Source organism: Mya arenaria, chromosome 4 (assembly GCF_026914265.1).
Source record: "Mya arenaria isolate MELC-2E11 chromosome 4, ASM2691426v1".
Classification (NCBI taxonomy): Eukaryota; Metazoa; Mollusca; class Bivalvia; order Myida; family Myidae; genus Mya; species Mya arenaria.
In genome coordinates this window covers 42,955,561-42,964,009 of record NC_069125.1, presented here as the reverse complement: position 1 = coordinate 42,964,009, position 8,449 = coordinate 42,955,561, and the positions used below count along the sequence as shown (strand labels likewise).

At 34.3% G+C, this 8,449-nt stretch overlaps 1 long non-coding RNA gene across 1 annotated transcript; it reads right to left on the bottom strand.

The window, feature by feature from the left end:
• Nucleotides 1–838: 838 nt before the first annotated feature.
• Nucleotides 839–6,829, bottom strand: LOC128232240 (uncharacterized). Its single transcript, XR_008260512.1, has 4 exons — nt 6,572–6,829; nt 4,021–4,223; nt 1,681–1,887; nt 839–1,208 (listed from the first exon to the last, which is right to left on the bottom strand). It is a non-coding gene; the product is annotated as an uncharacterized LOC128232240 (long non-coding RNA).
• Between the last annotated feature and the right edge of the window lie 1,620 nt (nt 6,830–8,449).

Genomic DNA, 8,449 nt, shown 5'->3' with positions numbered 1-8,449 from the left:
GGCAGTTTTAAGATTATGCTATTCAAAGTATGAGGGTAGTTGGTACAGTTTTCACTCATATTCAGATGATGGCTGATATTTGCTGATAAACATGTATCCTCTTAGCAGCAGGGAATAAGTAAATGACATAGTTTTAATGACCAATATGGGAGATGTGACCTTGACCTCCAAATCCAAAGGGGTCATCAGCTGGTCACCCCAAACCTAAATTTCAAGTTTGAAGGCCATGGGTGCAGACTTTGTCGAGTTGTCACACAGGCAAGCTTTTTGCGTTCAATGGTCTGTGACAAATCAATAGGGCTCACATACTGGTCAGGCTCACATACTGGTCAGGCCCAACCCCAAAGTCAAGTTGTTCAAGGGCCATGGGTGCAGGCTTTGTCCAGTCATTATTAGTACAACCTTTTAGCATTCAAGGTCACTGTGACCTTGACTTTTGACCCAATAACCCCTTAAATCAATAGGATCTTCTAATAGTCAGACTTAGCCTCCATGTTGAGTTTGAGGGCCATAGGTGCAGGCATTGTCAACTTATCAGTCAGATGTATGGTTTGACACCTTCCTGTTCAAGGTCACTGTGACCTTTGACCATATTACCCCTAAAATCAAAAGGGGTCATCTACTGGTTAAACCAAACTTTCATGTCAAGTTTGACAATAGGTCTAGGAATTGTAGAGTTATCACCCGTAAAAGCTTTGGTCTACTGTCAGACAGACCGACGTAGCGGCCAACATGAACAAAGCCATATACTCCTCTTCTTTGAAAGGGGCATAATAAATTGAAATTGATTAAATATTTTTGTTTATTATGTTAATTAACTTACGCTACATACAACAAGTACCATTTTGATATTTTCGAATGCTCATTTGGGCATGTACATGGGTTTTGATCTGACTATGAACATGAAACTACATAGTGATGTTCCCTCCTATCAATTCTAAATTTAAATAACCATGAGAAAAAAAGAATGTTTTCACTGCACCATGAATAAATATGTCAAACAAAATAAATGTCAAGTTATTCAAGATTAATTTAACACTGTTCTTTTGATGATTTCCGTGCATTCCTGACTGCAGGTTTTTCCCATTTTCCCACACAGTTATTTCATATTGGCCTTACAAGGTCAGATCTTGAGTTGGGTCTTCATTGCTGGACACTATCTCTTTATCTCCACAGAAAACACACTGGTGCAAGTTTCACTGCAACAACTGCAAAAAAAGTTATATTATATTCTAACTGAACTCTGCATCAATATTCAATTATTTTTTATTGGATTTAGGAAATGTCTTTGTTTTAAAGGGTTCATATAAATTAATGCATTTTTTTCAATTTAATGCATTATCATGCTGGACTCTTTGACATTGATGGTTAAAACAAAGAAGGCATATGATTTGTGTACAGATTAAACATTATTAATTATAAATGTGTTCTTTAATTAATAGACAAGTGGCAACAATTTCCCCAGTTAAAAAAGCTTACATTTGTATATCTGCAGATTAACCATTTGCATTTCTTTTGCTTTGATCATTTAAGTCAAATGAGTTAGACATGATAATGCATTAAAATAAGAAATATATTTTTGGGCATCAATCTATAGTGTGTGCCTTCAATCTAGAAATAAATTTCTTCTCAACAGATGCTAAATTATAAAAAGAATATATAAACCAAGATTTTGATTACCTGCATAGTTAGTGGTCTCCATAACTGCTCAGAAATGCTCCCTATGACAAACTAAGTGCTGGTGTATGGCTGGGTAATAGTGCTGCTCCAACCAATAGCGCAATTCTTCCTACAGGTGGACCAGCTCCTCAATATGGTTTCTGTCATGGCAGTGATAACAGTATGTAACATGCCCTTTTCTACTTTCCAGAGAATGAATCTTCCAATCTAAATTACAAATTTAAGAACAAATATATACATATGCACATGTAATGTTGTTAAAAACAAACCATTTAGATGCCACAAAACTATAAGATTTTAGGTGAAAATTGAGCCAAATCAAAACATTTAGTCATTTAAAGCTGCACTCTCACAGATTTACTGTTTTTACAACTTTTGTATTTTTTGTCTTGGAATGACCTATTTTTTTGCTAAAATATCTGCAAACCAGTGATATAAGACTACTGACAAAATATTAGATTGCAGACTTCCATATTTCAGGTCGAAAACAAAGGTTTTATGGCTTAAAGCGACAGTCCGCAAAAGTAACCGTATTTCAAAAGTTTTTAATAAGTTCCACATTGTTTCAGACCGACTGAACCGCAATTATTTTTTAAAAAATCGCTTTAAAAACTTAGATTTAACAAATTGAAAATTGCCGAAAGTTGCTATTTTTAGACGGCAAAAGAGAAAGTAGGTCTACGGTTTTTCCGACTACTCTTGGGGGCGATACTATTTCCCGGTCCCGGTCTCCTCCGGTCTCTGTTTTATAGTAGCTATCGGGCGTGATCAAAAAGGTGTTAATGACCGCGGGGGGTAATAGGATTACAAAAGATTACAGTTGATTAAAACATTAGATATTTGATAATAATTATGTCACTATTTATTTCAAATTTTATATCAATAAAACATAAAATAACATAATTTAAAAGGTGCAATTCTAAGTTACTTCATACTCTAGCCGTCCTCAATCTTTTATGCAAAAAACATGAGCATTTGTACTGCATCGCATCTTTCTCTACACTTTTACCACGAATTGCATAAATAGTGTATACCTATAACAAATTGCATAAATTAAGACATAATGTTTATATATTTTATACCATTTTGCTACATATAAAAACAAATAAGATTGTCAAAATCGTGTTATAAACATCAGCAACACAATCCGTTGCCTGGGGCCATAAGTTATGAACCGGGAATTATGAGACCGGATGAGACCGGATTTTACGAGGAGAGACCGGGAAATAGTATCGCCCTGCGCATGCGCAAGAACTTTAGAATCCCACTGTTTTTTCTATTTATATAACCGTTAACTCTCGGGGGCCGATAGTTAAGAAGAGATATTGAAAATGACACGAAAAACTCATTTCTAGGTCGATTTGAACCAAATTTTTTTTGGATTCGTCAGTCAGGAATGCTTATCAACACATAGATGAATTTTATTTTTTTTTCATGGCTAATTTGCCCGATTTGCGGACTGTCGCTTTAAAGCGTTACTAACGGTTTAAGAAAAATGCATAAAACATTTTGAACTTAAATATAAACATTTTCTGACAAATTTATTGTCAGCAATCTTATATGAATGGTTAACATGCATTTTCACATAAATTGGCCCGTTCCAAGACAAAAAATAAATAAAGTAGTCAAAACATTCAATCTGTAAGAGTGCTGCACTCTCAGTCACAGATTGAAGGTTTTGACAACTTCTTTTACTTTTTGGCTTGGAATAAGCTAATGAAAAGCAGTATGAAAACTGATGAAATAAGACTGCTGACAAAAGATAAGATAATGTTTTTTATATTTACATTTGTAACTATTGGTTTTATGGTTAAAAGCATTACTAACGCTTTACTAATAATGAGATTTTTGGCACAGAACATCATCTTTTGACCGTATTAAAATAAGAAAACAGCGTTCCAATATTTTCAGTTGTCTTTTTTGACTGAATTAATATAAGAAAGCAGCGATCCCCTTTTTCCAGTTGTCTGTTATGTCCAGTGTTCAGAAATTCGCATAAAATAATTCATTACAAGACCAAGAAATAAAAAAGAGTTGGTAAAACAGACAATCTGTGAGAGTGCAGCTTAAACATATGATATGCATTATCAGCCAAGTGCAGACCTACTCACATCCTGGCTACACAACCAGTACATTCATCAGCTTTACTGATTCGAACCAGGCACATTTATATTGGTAGACCAGCATTTTACCATTCTGTGCTGGCCAGTAAAGTTCTTATTTGAATTAGAATTCAAAATGTATATACCTTTGTTCATTTTTTTTGCCAACTCTGTTTTAACTGAACTTCCTAAATGAATGAGAAGTTTCAAAAAATAATTACAATATCTCAGTAAATACCTGCATTCATGTGTTTCTTGTGCAATCTGTCAGCTTTGGTAGGCTCAGGTTTCATTTTGTCCACCTCAATACTTGTAATCTTCTAGTCTGATGTACTGCCATCCAATTTTTACGTCAGGTCAGGCAGCCATTTCAGCTTTGTTCAAGTTGATTGTATCAGATGATGTTAACAATACTAGCCTTGTATCCAGGCACTTCTCAATCTGAAAGTTTACAAAAGAACATGGCCTGTAATATTTAATAAAAAAATCATAATTGTTTACTCCTGGATGATGGGTTCTAAAGTAAACAGCTTGGCTCTACAATTGACAGGTGCATTATACATTATAGAGACAATAAATCAAACACTTGAAGCACTAGTCCAAATAATAGTAACTTATCTGATCTTTTTACAAATTTTGAAATGGCATATCCTTCACATACAATTTTTTTGCACCAAAAGTGGGTAGCTATTCCGATTGGGATTCCGGGTCAGATAATTATATATATCTAAAATATGAATTATGTACACAAAAAATAAAAGCTGACGAATTATTATGAGTTTGATGAGTGTTTTTCTTCATTTCATACTGTCAAAACATAATGATATAAACTGAAGATCACCTGCAAGGCTGCGGTGCATAGATTTACATAGATGTAAAATGGTTGTGTTTAAATGCATTAAATGCTTGTTTTGTGAAAAAAATCTTTGCAGTTATATGGTAATAACTAAAATACGAATATAAACCTTTAATATCTATTTCAAACATATAATACTTATCTAACTACGATTTCAATATCTTTCAACCCCCACCCTGTTTTGCACAAACCCGATTAGACGTAAGGGATTGGAAGAATCCCATATAACACGTCTATTTTTTTAGACTATTGAAGCATATATGTTCTTTTTTGATGGTTGAGACGTTTCAGTTTAAACAACAATTAAAAATGCGAAATAATTTTAGTGAATAATCAACTCTGAATTGAAAGTAACATGAAGATGTTGTAGTGAAGGATTTGCCATATGTATATATATATATACATTTTTTTTTAATCGTAAAAAGAGTCCGTCAACGTACAAATATTTAGACTAAGAGATGTAGATCAGCTAGATGTACCTTCTAGTCCAAATAATTGTATGTTGACAGATTTTTTTACGATTTTTGATACAGCAAATCCTTCACGTACAAATTGTTTTGTATGAAAAGTGGGTAGTTATTCCGATCGGGATTCCGGGTTAAAGCATATTGCATCTATAACGTATCATAAAAACAAGAAATATTACCAGATAATGTTATTTTATATAAATTCCGTAGCCAAAAAGTAATATCAAGCAAATAATTATGAGTTTGATGGGTTTTTCTTCATTTCATTCTGTCAAAACATAACAATATATACATGAAGGGCACCTGCAAGGCTGCAGTTCACAATTTTACAACAATCGGAACATTTCGGCCATCAATTGTAACAACTCGCCATCTTCGGTAAGCTTCGTGATAGTCAATCCTAGCTAAAGAACTTCAGTGAACACGTTATATATTACCTTTTTGAATGTGTTCGCTGAAGAGAACGCCGTATCCAAACCCTACCAGAATTCGTGACATTTTTATGTCACGCTGTTATTTCACTTGTATGCATTGTACAGACAAAATAGCTGTATCCTTAGGTTAATGAAGTAAAATGTAGTTCACAAACTCATTTTCAAAACCAAAAAACACTTTAAAGATAGTTGATTTAGCTTTTTAATAAATCCTATTAAAAGCATTCCTTATCTAGGTTATAGTTGTGTTCAAATTTAATCACGTGACACCAAGATTTTCAGAAAATACCCATGTGACCTAGTGTTTATTTTGCTGTTATTTTTTCTATTTCGAATAATTAATAAATAACTAATAACAAATTTGGAATAAATAAATTGTTTTTACTTATCAAAAGGTATTTACAACCTTACTGCAATTGGATTCAACTAAATGAACAATGTGAATCCAATGCTATAAATAGAATCCATTGACGTCATCATGGTCATGTGATTGCATTGCATCATCACACTCAATTGATTCTGGTTGACTTTACTATGGGGGTTACGCCATAACTTTAATGCGTTGTAAACATCAAAAAAATAAATATCAACATTAAAGTTATGGAAGCCAGAACTAAGTCAATCCCTGTTGGATACTGGCTGAGGTGTTCAGATTGTTCGGCCAAGGCCGAGTTGTTACGATTGTATTATCTCGAAGCTTGTCGGAGGTGGCCGAATTATTAGGATTGGGTCAAGTTGTTCCACTTGGCATAATTTTTGTCTGTGTCAGTCAATTTTCCTTTTGATGAAAAGGTGAATAATGTGTTTTAATGCATTAAATGCTTGTTTTTTTGCAAAATAGCTTTGCACTTCCATGGTAAAATATGAATATAAATCTTTACTTTATTATCCATTTCAACCATAAAATACTTCACTTAATACAATTTCAATATTTTTCAAACACCCCCGCATTTTGCACAAAACCGTTTAGACGTTAGGGATTGGAAGAATCCCGTATAACACGTCTATTATTTCAGACTAATGTACATGTACCTTCGTTTCCGAAATCGATCACTTCCTGGCAGCTCATTTCTGGATTGTCTCCATCTAAATTTAACATTTTTAGACGCATACATTGGTGCCATTTTTGCTTCGATTGATGTTAAAGCAATAGCACTAAATACAGGTCGGTTATTTTGTAGAAGAACGTGTTCGAAGTAACATTCAATTTCATTTCCGCATAATCGCCGCCATATTGTGTATGACTTTAAAAACTACACCCTATAGTCCAAAATAACAATAGGCATAACGTTGACACACTGTGATAGGTATAATCCAAATAATTTACTCAAACAAATACAATAGTTCGATTGCTGCTGAAAAAACTCATTTGAAACATAAAAGCTATTTCACAAAATATTACATGACATGAACTCTTAAACCGCGTATGATTTATTTCTTAATAGCTTTCATTCATAAAATAAGTTCTTTGCCGGGGTTTGCCGGGTCAGTCTTGAATGCCGGGATATGTGTGACGTCACACGGAGTGCAAACATGTGGTGTAGCTTACTATTGGATCTAGGGTAAAATGACTTCGTATGTAAATGGTATACTTTCATTATTTTTCATTATTTTGTTCAACAAAACTCACCAAATTCCAACGGTACAACTATACTAAGAGTAACACGCAATGTTTGTCATAAAAAAGGCAATAACGCGTTAAATACACATAAGCAGGTACTTGACGCCCCACATTCACGTAAGTAGTTCTGTTGCTACGCAGGTGGTGTGTATTAATATATTCATGTTCAATATGTCGTGTCAGGCGACTAGTCGCGTTTCTGAAATACCGCTCTCTAAAGACTGTCGGCTTGCAGCCGACAGTCTAAAAACGTTCATGTTGTCAAAATTATGTCGACGTTTATTCTTATTAACTGGATATGCTAACTTATCAATAAGGATAAACACAATTTTGTCAAACCGGCATAATGTGTTCAACTTGCATGAAGTCTAATCAAATTAGTATTTTATGGTTACAAACAATTAAGTTGTTTAAGTTTCTGCGCTATGAGTAGATAGTTAAATGAACTTAAAAACTCGAAGCATTAATTACCGATGATCTATATCAATTGATTCATAGTTGAGAGTCGAAAGGATGTATACCAGTCAATATATTCAATATGCCCTGTCTTCCGAAGGCGCCGGAGAAATAGTTCAAATCACGTGATACCAAATATTGCATAAAACCCGACGTATTTTGACCGAATTGCAGCCACAATGAAATATCGCCAAAACATTCCCTGAAAAAAATGGACTTGACTCGGAAAATCAGTTCTCTTTTGTGTATGCGGTTGACTGCTGGAAAATGTTCCGTATATTTATATGAACATTTACCAATTTCAGCAGGAAGGAAGTCAATAGCTGTTATTTTGTCTTTAATTTCATTTAATTGCCAACATTTCAAACAATTTAACATAGTAATAACGCATCGATTTTACAATCAATTTGGATTTAAACAGTAAAAGAGCAAGTATTTTAGATTATGCAGTACGTTATATTTAACATAGAAGGAAAGGTGGCACGTGTTCACGATAACAAGTCGTTGTTTGTCTCGCTAAGACGACGATAAAATGTCTCACAATCATCTCATTTATCGGAACGCCACTGTCGTGTTTTAGTGTTCCCTTCTATGAATCAAATAAAACATTATTCTTGCACAATGTTTCTTCTAATGATGGGTTGAAATCATCCATCCACTCTGACTCCCACCTGTTAAATCTGTATAATTGAGTACTCTCGCATGCGCGTCAGGAGGCGGCAACTAGCTTCAGTTTGACGTGACTTCCAGCGCCCGATATTTGCGGTATCCGATGGGTCCTTGGTGAAGCAATAGGCCCCTTCTGACGTGCGACGAGTACCGCCATCATCTCC